Raw genomic sequence first — 17,626 nt, 5'->3', positions numbered from 1 at the left:
GGCCTAGCCCAACCAGTTGACGATGAAGCAACACTGGACAACATAAGTTTCAATGATAACTCTGATAACGACACCAACCATCAGCCCACTGGGGAGACAGATGATGATGATGGTAATGTAGAAATGGTTGTGAGTTTGTAACCTTTAAGTTGATAAGCTGAAAAAAGGCATGTCATTCTAATCAATTCGACAATCTGTTTTCCCAATCCTACCAAACTATTTGCCCACTGCGTGTATGTGGAAGCATGGTGAAATTATTGTATTTTGGCATTTATTAAGGATTTTAGAGTGTGAATATACTTGTTTGATTAGAAATGGAAGTAGAGAGTAACTCATAGTGGAATTCCTTATTGAGTGCAAATTAAGTGCTTGCACTTTAAAGCTAATGTATGTGGTATACGCTGCAACAGCTCGTGCCGATGGTAGGGATTTGTCGCATAATGAATGGTTGGATCTCCTTTGAACTGCCACCAAGTGATGGGTTTACGAGGCGACAGTTGCTATATATTTAATGTAATTAAGAACAATCAATGCACAATGAATTGAGTTCGTGTAATTTTGTAACGGGGAAGCTTGTGCTGTTTGGTTCCCATGTTCGTTGCTCGTTTGGTATGTATCAATTTCAGAGCATTCTGTTTGTAGGCTACATATCTCATAATCTGTTTTCTAGATGTTTGTTGCAGAGAATAGTCCAATTGTTATATATTTGACTAATCAATTAACTTAAACTTTTTTCCTCTAAGATATAGTGGAAAGTGCAGTAAGTCCAACAAAGTTTTTGCAAAGATGGTCGAAGGTTATTATGGTCGACTATGGTAGGGATAAAGCCATTACTCCCATAAAAACTTCAGCAAATAAAATAGAGGGTATATAAACTATGTAACATCAGAGAATTATAAAGGCTGTTGAATTAATTTCTTGGCTAACTTCCATGTGCAGGACCTATCAGCGGTTGGAATATCCTTGGTCATAACCAAACCACCTTCGACCAGATGGATGCAACAAGCTCTATCTTCAAGCAAGTATTTTTGTTAGACTATAACAAGATGGGTGTGTTTTCCTATTCATTTTCTCCCCTGAAAGAAATGAAAAATTAAAAACTAAAATAACAACGAAGATAGAAATCCATTTTCCTTAATAACCTAATTTGGTAGATATATTGAAATGGCATAAACATAGCTTTTGACTCATTCCGCGGCATAAAGGATTAAGAATTGATGCATAATGAATATATAGATGGCAATGGTATATCTCAGCTCCACTGAAAAAGGAAGATTTAGACTTTAAATAAATGGTTGTTGTCTCTAATTTCTGGTACTGGAAATTAGAGATAGGTAAAATTTAAGGTAGCTTTGTATAGCTACCACTCATTAATCTGTATGGATAGAGTTGCATGGTAAACTGCATAAGGATGACATATGTGGTATGTGATCAACACCATTGTTGAGTAACATAGATGTAGAAATTGTAACCAATGTAGCTATATTGTCTAGTGGGAGAAGGAAGCATTGGGGTTATAACAATTGGGGCATGGTGTTGTGCAGGTTGTAAAAAGTTGACATGTATGCACAATGGATGGGTTCTTAATCCATTACAATATGATGGGGACTAAGTGCACTAATTGGAAAATCTACATCGGAAGACCATTTAAAATCATAGAAATTTAGGTTAAAGCTAAAACATAACAGTTATGTTTTATGGATGAATATGTTAACATGACACATCAATTTTGTATGCAAATTGAGGCTTTAAGTGTAAAAGCTAATAATTAAGGCATAAGATTTGTTAAAGTAAAACTGTAATTAACTCCTAGGTACTGATTAAGTCTTTTAGATAGAGTACTCTAAAAGACTAACAACATGAAGGCAGTGATGAGATGCTTTCATATCTAAGATCAACTAACAACATGAAAGCATATGATGAGATGCAAAGAAGGTTTTGCATGATCTGGTTGAACAATATATTGCGGGGTCAGCTCGTTTTCCTTGCCAACATTTTCAAGATATCTATCAGCAATAACATCATGAAGTTAGATAAAACAAAAAAAAAAAAAAAAAAAACAAAGGAGAATCTTAACTTATACTATTCCTTCTATACTCGGCAAGCAGATTAGAAGATTGTGGCTATTTGCTAAGTTTTGACATTGCATGCAACTAGGAGTGATTTTATTAGATCGTGAGCTTTGTTTCAGCTCTGTTTATAGACTGCTATTGAGGAATTTGTCCAGGAAAAGAAAGAATTTAGGCTTATGACTAATAAACAGAGCCTAAGTACATAAATAAATGTGCAGAGTTGGGTTGAAATTCTAGAGGCTGATTTAGGCTGGGAAGTGGCGCCTCTGGTGGGGGCCACAGCAAGGCCAATGTGCAGAGTTGTACTGATAACCAGTTGATAGCTGGATATTTGGTAGATATGAGAAGATCTCTGGTGACTATCGAGGTTAAACTACACCTACAAGCTGCCTCAGTTCAAGTACATGCACAGATAACACATTCGTATTTTGGTTGAAAGAGCTAAAAGGGGAAAACAGCTTTTTGCACTAAAGAAGCTGTAAGTATTCAAGAAGACAGAGCTTTTCCTCTTCAGTTTGAAGCTGCTCACGGGTCTTCAAAGGTGTGCAAAGCTCTACTTTTCACCTCTGCTGCCCAACCTAGAGCTACAAGTAGGTACACCTTGTTTATGACTAGTTTTTATGTGCTTCTCCCCCTGATAAAGGCGTCTTAAGCAGTCTAAACTTATCCTTCATTCCATTTATGCTTGTTTTGGGTAGTTCTAATACAACCTGTTCGATTTTTCACTGAAGTATTTTTTCGCTTGGTTTGGCTTGGGTTAGGCAGCCTTAACGAAGGTTAAAATTTTCTTAAAGAAAAAGTTGAAATTTTCAGCTTAGGTGTACAAATGTGCATGCTAGATGAGATGTGTAACATCAACGAAGTTAAATTTGGATAGTGTCTTTTATCATATATTGCATTATTTGTATAGTGAAAAATGGTTGTTTAAGGTACATTTGTTGTAGTCTGAAAAACAGCCTGTTAAATGATTTGTATGATATTTTCCCACTGCCATTGGTAAAGAAGGCCTTGAGTTAGTTATATTTGGAGTGGTTATACCTTGGTCCATTGAGTCTCCTGTTAAGCTTTGTTGGTTTTCAATCTTAGGCTGGGATGTTGGTTCTGATCTTGTCCTATCATATTTGAATAATTAGAAGCCTTTAGCACAGATTCTAGTTTCTTTGTATACTATTAGACATGTAAAAGTTGTAAAAGCAATATAAGATGGATGTATTACTAAAACAAACCTAGAGGAAGGCTGGAGCGTCATACAAGATGGCCATCACCATTTGCCAACTAGGGTGAAAATATAACCAAAATCCAAATCCAGTACCCAAACTCCATGATCAGATGTTCATTAAGCAACTACTTTGCATCAAAATGAAAATGTAAGAGAGTTAAAAAATGTGAAGTTCATTCAGCCACCCAGCAACTACCTGGAAATAAACAGAACCAAACTTAATGCAAAAATTAAGTTGACTATCATCTGGAAATACTATTATTATTTTTTGAGAAAACAAAGTTAGAGTATAAAGAATGAAGTACCAAGTAGTACAAAAAAATGTCTATATGATTGTAACTTAAGAGTTGAAACATAATGAAAGCAAATCTACATTATGAACCTCGCAAAGTAGAACAAAACACCATTCTCTCATGGTGGAGGTAAAAGGGGGCACATGCCATCTACGAATTGCCTAAGTACAAATATGTAAAATAAACTATCCCTAAAGTACCAGTGAAATAACTTAGTGTCGATGGAGGGAGCAAGTTATAGTAGGTACTGAATATTATAGAAAAATGGATGAGGCTTTTTATTACCTCACACATCAAAGGGAAGTGTGTATTACTGAGAGTAGAAATATCCTGAGATACTTACACAGAAAAAGATGGTACAAGAAAGGGTCCTGCTTTCTTGTCTTGAGGCAGAATCTCAAGATTTCAATACTAGTGTGGGTAGGGTTCCAGTTGCTGACATTCTGTAAGTATTCCAGATAATTTCAGGTTGTCATAGATCAAACTACTAACTCCAATGTAGTATAACAAATGGTAATATCAATACATGTATATATATCAGTTAGAGATAAACACCCTTAGAACTTTAGAAATTGGTTAATTTGGTCAGCAATTAGTATGCATCGTTAAATTCCTATTCAAAGAGTGATGGTTCCTAGGCCTAAAGTATTTCATAGTTCTTGGTGGGTAAGTCTGATTGCAAACTCCCTAAGATGTGTTATTTTAAAGGATTGGGAAGCAGGGTCTTGGTGTTCCTTAGCCACCTTCGAATTAGGGAAAGCCCTACATGATGGGGTTTAAAATAGGACAACAATCTCACGAGATCCTGATGTGATTTATCAGGCCATAAAATATGTGTGTAAATTATAATGCCACCAGCTAGATAAATATCAACCTTGCTCTACCAATTACATGCTCTAGAGAGGTTAAAATGGATACATTTTGTTGAACAAAGCAATCTTTTTCCTGGTTGCAGGCTAAAGAAGCAGTAGGTATTTCCACCCACCAGCACAGCCAAAGATGAGGAGATCAATAATTTTTCAAGGGTGGTGAGTCAGACAGGTCTGAGATATGCTGCAACCAAGAGCGAGAAGCAAAGGCACGGGATCCGAGAACCATGTTGCAGGACGAGCCGGAACCAAATGATTCAACTGAGGATGTAGGAGAGGCGGCCCCAGAAGGGGCCTTGGGTGGAGCAGAAGTTGAAGAGTTTGTTACCCCTAATACAGGTATGCCATAAAAATATCCAGTTATGTGCTTGAGCAGGAAAAAGTTTGGTAAATTCAGCACGTGTAGATACAAGTACTCTAATGTGTGCACTTGGGTCATGGTAATTGATATATATTGATTGAATTTACACTCAATTGATGTCTTGATGTAGATCCACCTACTAAGAAAAGAGGTCGAGGGCCAGCGAAGGGCATGCTATTTGAAAGAATGAAGAAAGTGGGTAAGATACCTATGGTTATACAAGATGGTCATCGGGGGCCATCTTGTGAGAATGCATGCTTATTCATTGGACGACTAATAGAGATAATTAAAGTACATGCCGACATGAGGCATGCTAGTTGAATTCATGTACCTGAAGACGAGAAGACAGAGATGATAACCTGAAGACGAGAAGACAGAGATGATAGACCGTGTTAGAGTAGGGCTTTACCTATTGATAACAAAGTTAATAAGCTGGTATATATATTCAGTTGGCATAAATACATTATGTTTTATTCATATATATAACCCAGGTCTGTTTTTGTATTGCAGGCAAATTTTGTTCTTGACTGGAGTAGAGACAACCATCGTGAGATGGTTGTAACGCATTTGGCAGATAAGTACAATGCTTATCATTATGTACTACATAAAATTTATTTAAAATATGCATCACATCAAGAGGCCTTACGTGGTGGAACGAACAAGGTAGAGAAATGTGTATGGGAAAAGCTATGTGAATACTAGGCAAGTGCAGCATTCAAGGGATTACAGTTTGGGATTTTATTAGATGCATTATAAAGTTAGTTAAAATTTCTTTTCAGAAAATGGTATTACGCACTTCTGTTACTTAGTAGGTTTGAACCCTAATGGTCTTTGCCTAATATAAAATTCGAGTAACACACTGTTTATAAATTAAATACTAATTTATTGGAAACAAATGCAGGAGAAGTCCATGAGAAACAATTCAAATAGACAAAAATTGAAGGTCAAGCATACTAGTGGCCGCAAATCCTTTATACGCATTTTAGAGGAGAAGGTTTGTAATTAATTCTGTGGTATAACATAATCAGTTAATGAGTAAAATATATATAAACTTTTGATGTAATTGTGTGTTTCAGCGGGAGGCAGCATTGAATATCGTTGCCTTCCATAGGGAAACACATTGGTCAACCCGGAAGGGTAAATTCATCAACGCAGCCACTGAACACAATTACGTAAGAGAGTTGCTAATTTCATTTTATATTTAAATGGTCAAGTGAGGGTGTTTAACAGTTAGCTGATTTGTCATGTATTGAATTTTCCAAAATCTTATGATGGAGAGGTTAGCAGAAAAAGACTCTGAGGAGGATATTGAAGAGGCAGCTGAGAGTGTGTTCAAAGAGGTATTGGGAAACAGACCTGGATATGCAATAGGGAGGGGTCACATGGTGATTCCAGACCCATCTCCTTCAATGAAGAATAGTAGGGCATATATTCGTCTGTCGGAGGAAAATGCATGGAACAAGAATGAGGTAGAAATGTACAAGACAAAACTAGACTCTATGATGGGTGATATTGCAGAGTTGAGGAAGATTTTTTCTGAGCATGAGAAGCTCTTAATGAGCTATCAGAATACTGACTTATCCGATGGTAGTGAGTCTCATAGAGAGACTCAGAGAGATGATTAGTTTTCTCACACTACAAGAATTTTTTTGTGTATGGCCTTTTTGTGGGGTATATTTTTGTGGAGGGCCAGTTTGACATATTAATTTTTTGGTGGATAGGGTTTAAATGTCATGTAGAAATCCATGGCCATGGACTTATGTCTTAACTTTGGTCATTTTGGTAACTTATGCAACTATAGTTAGGGTGGATATGTATTAACGACTGGAGCAGGAAAAGTAAAATGATGGCTTTAATTTTTGATGAGTTGTTACTAAGAGAATGAAAGGGTAAGTACTGAAATTACTTCGAGTTATGATTATTAATGCTTTTTTTTTCGGATTATGTGTGTTAGGCTGCAAATACAAAAGCATACATGCTGATTAAACTGTTTTGAAAAATACAGGTTAGCAGTATGAGAAGACTGATTTCAGTGCATATGGATGAAGGATGTTTGTTGCAGTAATTGGTTTCATGATAAAGCACATAACCAGGGAAAAAGGTAATTACTAGGGGTGTATTTCTTCAATAGTAAGGGAAATAAATAAAAGTAGTTGCAAAATATAAATTTGCAAGAGAACTACCTATTTAATATCCACAAGTCAATATCTATATTCACACACACCCTCAATTGCCTACACCTCTGATTTAGGTTTTAATAAACTAAACAGAGGGTATTAGATAAGGTGCAGTCTTGGAATTCACACTAAGTAGTTAGAAGATAAGGAAACCCACTTCTTATTTTATATGTTAAATAAGAAACCGGGTCTCTCTAACTCTAATGCACTTAGGTCAATACACAAGTCTGAGTATGTCTGAGGAATAAATCAAAGTCATATGTTCTGCTTAGTGCTTAAAAATGTGTCTCACCTGAACATAGGGTGTAGTTGTGTAACACAATTATAATATCCAAGAGACAAATGTGGTATCTATGTTATTAATTTCAGGATAATCAGCAGTCTTAAGTATTGATACATGTAAATAATTAGATTTAAACCCCCAACTGAACAGAGTGGGTCATGCTAGGATAGATATTTTGGTTCCTCGTTAGTATGAGGGTTTATACTAACATAATTACGATTGGTATGGTAGATGGTAAGTCTTAGTATAAACCTTAAAATTGTTTTTAGGAGATTGGTACGCTACAGGAAAGCTTTAATTGGGCTCTTCCTTTTGGGAATACATGTACGTATTGTAAAGGCTATAGATTGTAATGACACTATAGCAAACACTATAAACACAAGAGAAGCAACTGCAAGATTTGCAATAGCATGGCCTCCTAAATGTTAGGTATATAGTAATAATTCCATGTGAATACAGCAAAACAAAGGGGTTGGCATTTTCCTTCCAGTCCACAAACTTATCAGTAGAATTATTCGATTTAAATCTGTATATGCTCTTGTTCAATTAATTATGTACAAGAGTGCTAGTACCTATTACTATAGATGTTGGCTACCATTTAATGAATGTCATACCATGAATGAATTCTGTTATTTGCTGACATAGTTCTTTTTGTCTAATTATCAGGAAATTATTTACCAACATTCTGTGTGGAATCAGGGACTGGAATCAGATTGTAAGGTCAAACACTGTCAGCCAGAAGCCATTGTAATTGTTTTAGTAAATTGTCATATATGGCCCCCCTGGTTGTTATCATTGATGCTATTAGAGAGGGAATATATATTTCATCATGTATGTAAGATTTGAGTTGCAAACATATATACAGTTCATGGCCTTTAACTAATTGATTAATATATAATATTGGAAGATTTGTATATATAATGTTGTTTCAATGGATGTCCAAGGATTATGTACCATTTTTCTGGGGGCTAAAAGTGTTGCGAAGTTTAAGGAGAATATGTAAATTTACTAGAGTGTGTAAATATTTGGCAGAGCAAGACATATTCAGCTGGGATTTGGTTTGCATTGTTGGGATATATGTATTTTAATAGGCTTAGACACTACCACTCATCATGACAACTAGCTTGTTTTCACCAGTGCTCATTGGTGAGATCAAATTGTTGTATAATACTATAAATGAATACTAGTAGCATTGGTGAGCAAACAAGTTTTATTGCATTTCACTCCAGGTTTTAATGCAGTACATGCATGGTGGGAAAAGTAGATTTCCCGTAAATAAAATAGCCATGTTCTGTGGGTAAATTAATCTTCCCACCAAGCCAATGATGGTAACAGATTTGGTTGTAACACATTATATTTTAAGTAATAGCCACCAAACAGAATCATCAGATAAAGACTATTCTCACGTCAATTATGCCACCACGCTGTCACCAACGAAAATGATGGAAAAAGTGTATTGTCACAAAACGTGAACTATTTTTTACTAATAGTTCCCATGGAAATTATATTAATTGCCACCAGATGGTATAATGGTAAGCCAGTTTTCTCACGTCCACAACACATGGCTTATGAATTTTGCCTATGACATTGGATCATCCATAATACTTATTTCCAACAATGGAAACTGGTGGAGTATAAATTATTCCGACAAGTACTGAGGTTAATAAAATTTAATTATAACCAGATTAAGTCATCCTAAAAATTGTGAAATCACAATGCTGAGAGTGGGTAATAACTTTATACGACTAAATATGTCACCAAATGTCTAATGGCTAATAAATGTTACGGACTGTGACTGTGGTGACAAATGATGTACCTTTCACCACCTTAGCTGAGTTGTGAACGAAATTTGCCACGTTTTCACACCACCTCTTACCGTGGGAAAATGACGTTTTTCCCACCAACTAATTGTGTTGGTGGATAAAATAGTATTGTCCATGAATTATATGCCACCAACGTTTCACCAAGAAATTTGGTTGGAAAAAATATTATTCCCACATAATACCTGCTTATTTCGACCAGAATTAGGCCTGATCATCCGGGTTCCAACCCGGAAATCTGGATAGACCCAAACCGGAACTCGGATTTCAAATCCGGACCGGAACCCAGACCGGGTTATCTCGGGTGAGAAACGGGCCGAAACCCGGATGAATCCAGATTTTGAAAAAACTAGATTCGGGGTTTTGGATTGAACTCGGGTCTTTTTTTTTTTAAATGTATATCCAATATTTTATTTTTTTATAAAAAAAAAAAAGAACAAAAATCTGGGCGCCCAGTGGACGATTGGCCCTGCCGTGCGTTGGTGCCCTCGATCAGAAGCCGATGGACAGATTGACCCCATGGCCACTCGCCCCACCCGGCCCACCCACTCACATTGAAACACAACCGAAAAAGAACAACAAATCCAAAACCAACCCAAGTTTTTTCACCAAATCCGCTGATCTATCTAGAAAAAATCGCAACCTTCTACTCTGATGAGACCACGACGAGATCGTGGGTTTGAGCAACGAGATCGTGGGTTTGAGCAAAGAACCGTGTGCAGATGAGATCGTGGGTCTCATAGTCGGCAATATGGGTTTGAGCAAAGAACCGTGTGCAACGAGATCGTGGATTTGAGCAAAGAACTGTGTGCAGATGAGATTGTGGGTCTCATAGTTGACAATATGGGTTTGAGCAAAGAACCGTGTGCAACGAGATCGTGGGTTTGAGCAAAAAACCGTGTGTAGATGAGATCGTGGGTCTCATAGTCGGCTATCTGTTGAGAGAGAGAGAGAGAGAGAGAGAGAGAGAGAGAGAGAGGAGACGGAGACGGGAGACGATCGAGATGGCTATCTGTTGAGAGAGTGAGAGAGACGATCGAGAGACTGCTAGGGTTTCGTTTGTTGAGAGAGTGAGAGAGAGAGAGAGAGAGAGAGGAGACAGAGACGGGAGACGGCTAGGGCTTTTTCAGTCTCTTATATACACAAACTCAGTTAACCGGGTTTTGAATATGGAATCCGGGTTTTAGACCCGGGTCCGGACCTGATAAATCCGATTTTCATAATCCGAGTTTCGGCCCGGATTTATTCCGGGCCGAAACTCGGAACCAGATTCCGGACCGGGCTGGATTTTATCCGGCCCCGATGAACAGTCCTAAGAAAGTCTAGTATTTGTTGTAGTGGTTGTGATAGATCAAATTACAAACCTACCTACTGGCATGTCTAGTTTGAGACAAAGTTTAGACATAATTCTTCCAAAGAAATTTCACAAATCTTTAGATAGCTAACACTAATAATCTAAAGGAAATTTATAATTTTATATTCGGATCGAACCTAAATCTAGTACATGTTAAACCATTTAGGAGTAAACCAAAGACCATTAGCCCAACACTCTTCGTAACCCAAAGACCAACACTCTTCGTAACCCAAAGACCTTCGATTTTGTCCTAAAATCAAAGTGAAAATCTTTCATGCCCCACAACTGTTACAACAATGGAGGAACAAGTTTCTAAAAGGGCCCTAACTCCTGCAGGCATCCATACCCGGCCCACATCTTCACGAAAGATGTAGCAAGGCCAACAAATACAAGTGATCAAAGCTTTATATATAATATTAATTGAATGAGTAATTAATTAATCTTTTCCATCATCTAACATTTTTTGGTGGCAGTAGTTATGGGTTTAAGCCTCAAGATATGGACTCTACCTTGTAAAAACTTGACTGCCCATGTGTCTAACAATTTCCATTATTGCTTTTAATTATAAGCTTTAATTAGCAAAAAGTAAAATAATATTGTTTCCATGCATTTAGATGGAAACTATAAATATTGTTTAAGCAAGAAGTGTGATATTCAAAAAGAATAGAACCAGAGTACTGATGAAATCAGCAAAAGATATTATAGTAATAGTAGTATTGAGAGGATATAAATGATAATGAGCATCATAACCAACAAGTATAGAACGTGTGGCCAACATCAAGCAATAAAAAAAAATGTCTGCAGTTTGATATATAACGCCACCCACTTTCACACACAGGTCCCCTCTCTTTCACCTACCTACCTCTTCTTTTTTTTTCTTGCTTCGTTGAGTCTTTCGGTGTTATGTTATTGTCTGTCTTTCTGTACTGATATCTTTTTGTTTTGTTTTTTTAATTTCTTTCAGGAAATTTCGTGACAGTTTATTTTTATAGATTGTATTCTCTGTAGATGATTTATGAGATGATCTTGAGAGAGAGAGAGAAGGGGAGAGTCCGTTGGTTGCTAGGTCATTTACAGGGAGTAAGGTATATAGTAATATGTTGTATAAGATTTTTTTTTTTTTTTTTTTTTTTTTTGAGAAAAGTGAAATTTCTTATTAGAATATTATTCTTTTATATAAATTTTATATAAATATTTTTTAAATACACACAATACTTTTATAATCTATAATTACAAATATCATTTTCAGTTGTGCGGGAGTAGAAAATTAAGCAGGCATAAATTTAGCAAAGGGTTGTGTAGTGTGGACAGCATTCAAGGCTCTCTCTCCTAAGTTTTCTTTATTATTATTTTATTATCTAATTATTTATTTTTCCTTTTTCTATTTAAATCTAAATTAAAAGTTTGGTGATATAACCTTCTTGTATAATTTTAAAAAATAAATAAATTCAATCAATTAATAAAATCATATAATTTAATTTTATAAAAATTAACTCAAAGAATAAAAGAATGTCAATTTTCTAAAAGAGTAAGATTAACATAAGTCAAAATGCAATCGAGTACACTTTGGGGAATACAGAAAAGAAGTTGGACTTTGTTTTGAATGTGTTAACTTGGATCACCTCATAAGAGATTTTCTATGGTGACCAAACAACAATGGGAACCCCATCACAATTCAAAGGACCAATCCAGCAATACGGAGTAACAATCAACGAAATTTGGTGCCTTCCCAAGTCTATGCACTAACCCCTAGGAGGTTGAGCGAAATAACGACGTGGTCACATGTATTTTTCTTCTTTTCTCCAATAAGGTTACAGTATTAATTGACTCTAGGGCTACCCATCCATTCATTTATATGGACTATTCTAAATTATACGCCATAGAAATTATAGTGTTGAAAAACAGTTTGTCAATATTAACCTAACTCAGTTGTATGTAATAAGGTCCTCCATAGATTTCCAATCTCCAAAGAGAGGAGATTGATGCCAGCTAACCTAGTTGTATTTCAGATGTTTGGATTTCATGTGATATTAGGGATGGATTGGCTAGCTTCCAACTACGCTAGTGTTGACTGTTTTAAAAAGGAAGTAGTTTTCAAAATTCCTGAGAAAGAAGAATTTTGGTTCATCGGACCACGGGTTTGGTCTCTTCCAACAGTTATCTCTGCAATTCAAATCAATAAGTTTCTACAAAATGTGTGTCAGGGATTTAAGGTTTGGGTGGTCTAAAACCTAAAGGATGAATTGAATGGGTGAAGAAGGAAAAGGAGGATAAACATGTTGCTCCTTGGGTTCTTTATGATTTGTGGTTTTGGTTTTTTATTTGGGAAAGAATTACAGCGCAATGTCTATTGTGGGTGCTTAGATTTCTCGCTACTAGATGTTGTTGTAAGTAAATATAACAGGCCTATTATAGCATTCTAGGCCGAATCCATTGAGTGGCCCTCAACAAAATTAACAAGGAAGATAGGGAGGAAAAGACTAAGAAACATTTGATGGAGGAAAGCAAGTAAGAGGCAGAAAGGAGACGGTAAGGTGACATAAACCTGGCACTCCTTACCACGCGTGAGGGTCAGAATTAAAAAGGGATATGATGGAAAGACGGAGGGACTTCTAGGCAAGTTCTATAGGAAAACAAAGGGATCTTTTTCAACCTCAGCAAGGGAGACGCCATTTTTATCTTCTTTTGAGTAAAGGGATCCCGACCCCCATTGTACAGAGAAATATGAGAGGCCATAAGAGACTATAAAGTATTCATATCATAGTGGATTTGCCCTCCAAATGGCCCCTGGATATCGGCCTTGTGCTGAATCACTTTAATCAGTGTGTCTCCTTCTCTACTTCTATTTTCTATATTCTTTTTCTATTTACTGCTATGGGTGTACGTAAGGGTACTGTTTTGACACCCAAACCACCATCGTGGGCTCCAGACCACATCATTCACGAGCCATCTTCAAGGGCTAATAATGACTCTTTCTCTCATTTTAGCCTGTTGTGTGATTTTATGCATTAAGAGATGCATTGTTGGGAAAAGAGGGGAAGTAAAGATTGGGTTTTGGGTTTCTACATTGGGGGGTTTTTGATGGGTGTGGGGTTAAAGAGGTAGAAGATGCAAAAATGGGTTCTAAGGGTCAAGGTTTTTATCAGAAAATGAGAGAAACTACAATAGAGGATTTGAAATGAATTAATAGTGTTGAATGAATTTCCATAGTACACGTGTCTATATATATACAATGAAGAAACTATCTTATTGACTATTTGCAATACCAATGTTAGTTACAAGTAATTCACACAAATTCTAACACTCTTCCTAAAGATGGAATGTAGATGTTCAGCACACCCATTTCGGAATGAAGTGATTGAAATTGAGTACACGGAAGAGCTTTAGTCAAAAAGTCAACAAGTTGACTTCCAAAAGAAATGTGTAATGTTTTAATCATTCCAGCCATGATCTTGTCCCGGACCACATGACATTCTATTTCTATATGCTTTGTTCTTTTGTGGAATGCTGAGTTGGGTACAATGTGGAGTGCAAACTGACTATCAGAAAAGAGCAAAATTGGCTGATTGTGTTCAGTACCAAATTCATTACGAAGTGAGATTAGCTATGTGATTTCACAAGAAATGGAAGCTAGAGCTCTATATTCTACGTCTGTTGATGAACAAGAAATTGTAGTATGCTTCTTTGACTTACAGGATATAATAGAATCCCAAGAAAAATATAAAAAATTGTAACTAAGCTTCTAGTGTCCACACATGAGACCTAATTAGAATCACTAAAAGCTTTTAGATGACAAATTGAAGGAGCTGAAATAAAAATTCCTTGCCCTGGTGTTGACTTCAAATATCTCAAAACACATTGTGCAGCTGTCATGTGAGAGTGTGTAGATTTATCCATGAGCTGACTTAACACTTGTACTAAATAAGATAAGTCAGGTTTGGTTATTGTGAGGTAGAGTAGTCGACCAACAAGTCTTTTCTAAGCAGTGTGGTCATGCAACAAATCAATGCTTGTTCTTGTGAGTTTCCATTGGAAAAGGAGTGGCTTTAGATTCTAATACACTAGAATCATTAAGTACTAAGCATATTGTATTTGACTCAAGAAAATACCCTTAGTAGACCCTGCAACTTCCAAACCAAGGAAGTAATTAAGCAAACCAAGGTCTTTTATTTTGAACCTTTCATTCAAAGATTACTTAAAATCTCTAACAAATTGGAGGTTATTACTAAGAACAATTATGTCATTAACATAAACCAAGACAACTAATGAAAGATTTGTAGAATGCTTAGTAAACAGTGAGTAATCAGATTTTGATTGGATGAAGCCATTAGATATCAAGTAACTGGATAGTTAGAGTACCAATGTCGTGAGGTTTGTTTTAAGCCATAAAGGGGCTTGAGCAATCTACATATACACTTCTCCCCCTTGCTAGCAAAACTGAGAGGTAAAGACTTGTATACCTATTCTTGTAGATCTCTATACAATAATGCATTGTTGACATCAATTCGATAAAGATGCCAATTATGTATGGATGCTAGAGCAAGTAACAATCTGATTGCAGTAAGCTTGACTACTGGAGGAAAAGTGTCCAGGTAATATAGCCCTTCTTGTTGGTGTTTTACTAGTAGGCAAATCAGTGAGTGACCATGTTTTATTAGACTCAAGAGCTGCAATTTCAATTGCCATGGCTTCTTGCCAATGTGCAAATTTGACATCTTCATGATAATATTTTGGTTCAAAGGTAGAGGATACAACCAATGAAAGGAAATGATAGAGAGAATAAGGATTACCTGTGTCATTCAAAAGATTACATGTAGCAGATGAAGCTAATTAACAGTGATAAGACTGCAAGTAAGAAGGGGTACTTCTAATTCTAGTGGATCTGCATAGAACAATTGAACAATTGTTACAAGATATATCTTAAGAGGTATTATTAGAAGTTGTAGGATTATTTGTATCATTTTATACAGAAATGGGTTTAGGAAGTACCAGAAGAGAATCATTATATGAAGAAATAGGCTTGGAAGCAACTGACTCATAAGGAAATATAGTTTCATGGAAAATGACATCACGAGAGAAAAAAGAGACTTGGTGTCAAGATCATATAGCTTATATCTATTAATGGCAAAGACATATCCAAGGAAGATGCATCCATGAGCTCTATAAGAGAACTTAAAATGATTATGAGAAAGTATAGATGCATAACATAGGGATCCAAATACTCATAAATGAGAATAAGGTGTACTGGAAAATAACATCTCATATGGTGTTTGGTAAGAGAGTAATGGAGTTGGAGTTCTATTTATCAAGCATGCAATAGTGAGTATGCAGTGTCCCCAAAAGTGTAATGAAAGATGAGCTTGGAAGAGTAAGGCTCTAGACTCATTTGAGAGATGTTGGTGGCTCCTCTCAACCAAACCATTTTGTTGTGGAGTAGGAAGCGAGTAAAATCATCCACAATGGTTAAGAAAAAATGTGATCCATTTAAGGCAGCAACTGGGAATGCCTTCAAATATTACAATGTAGGGGTGGGCAATAGGGCCTCACACTCTACTATACCACCCCCATCTGCCAGATGCAAGGCGCAGGCCAATATATTATATATATATACACATAATAAATGTTTATTAAAAGTTTTTTTTTAAATAAAAAATAGTCATCAAAACGACGTTGTTTTTCTATGAAAAACCGACATTGTTTTGATGACTGGGGGTTAAAAATTAAAACAAGCCCATACCAAAACGGCATTGTTTTGATAAGTTAGATTAAAAAATCCTCCCTTCCCATGACCCTCCCACCTGAAAGATCTGTGTGTGTGTGTGTGTGTGTGTGTGTGTGTGTGTGTGTGTGTGGAAACCCTCACAGTCACCACTCTCTCTCTCGCTTCATAGTCCATCCGTCGTACGGGATCAAGCCATTCTCTATCACCGTCTATCCGTCACACGCCTAGTTTATTGCCAAAGGTAAGTTCCTGTCACACGCTGATTATGTTTTTTTATTAATTATGTTTTTTTTATTTTTATGTTTCTTGAGTTATGGAGAATGGGATTAAATTGAGGAGTTGGAGAATGAGATTGTGAATTGTGTGTTATGGATTATGGACATTGTGCATGTATTTTGATATTTGTGTAATATTTCAATTTTGAGTTTGAAATTTGGGCTTTAGGGTTTTGGATTGCAACCCTTAATTAATTTAGGGGTTTCAATCTGTGACCCTGATCTATTTTGGGGTTTTGATTTCAAAATCATGATCTGTTTTGGATGATTGTTACATGGTTTTAAATGTTGATGTGATATTTGCTTCATTTCATATTTTTGTCAGTTTTGGGGAATGGTCAATCCATCAAATTTTAGTGCTAGCTCTCCTACCCCCACCCCAACACTTAACCCTATCGGATCACTAACCCTTCAGACCCTACCCCTATGAACGCTACCCATACGGACCCTTGCCCTGCCCTCTTGCCCCTACAAAACAAGAAACTTATTTCAACAGTTTGGACTCCCTTTATCAAATTAAAAGTCGGTGACCCCAATAACCCTCAAGTTAAGTATAACCATTGTGGTAAAGTGTATGGATGTTATTATTGGAGACATTCATCCCACTTAAAGGTACATTTAGAAGAACAATGCAAAGAGTCCAATATTAAAATCTTTACTAGAGAAGAGTCAATCTAACTTTAAAAAAATGGTAGATGGGAGTACAGGAGGTACAATATTGAAGGGATATACTAAGTATGATCCCGAGGAGTGTAGGAGACACATAGCTTGTATGGCCATCATAGATGAGATCCTTTTTTAGTTTGTGGAGAGGAAAGAGTTTCAAGCATATTCTAAGTACTTAGTATCTAGATTTAACATCCGTCTCGTCACACGGTGACAAAGGATATAAAAAAAATGTTATATGTCAAAAAGAGATTTGTTGAGGGGCCAATTGGTGGGTCAAATAGTTTGTCTCACCACCGATACTTAGAAATCCGTCCAAAATTTTAATTATATATCATTGACTATGCATTTTATTGATTATGATTGTACATTACACAAATTTTTTTTTTATAATTTTGTCAAATTTTTTATCACAGGGGTGAGACGGGGTGAGATAGTTGGGAAGGCCTTAGAGGCTGTAATAAAGGAGTGAGAGTTGGCACGGGTTCTGACAATTATAATCGATAATGTCTCGT

This window comes from Carya illinoinensis, chromosome 8, assembly GCF_018687715.1.
Source record: "Carya illinoinensis cultivar Pawnee chromosome 8, C.illinoinensisPawnee_v1, whole genome shotgun sequence".
Taxonomy (NCBI): domain Eukaryota; kingdom Viridiplantae; phylum Streptophyta; class Magnoliopsida; order Fagales; family Juglandaceae; genus Carya; species Carya illinoinensis.
This window is presented reverse-complemented; position numbering follows the sequence as displayed.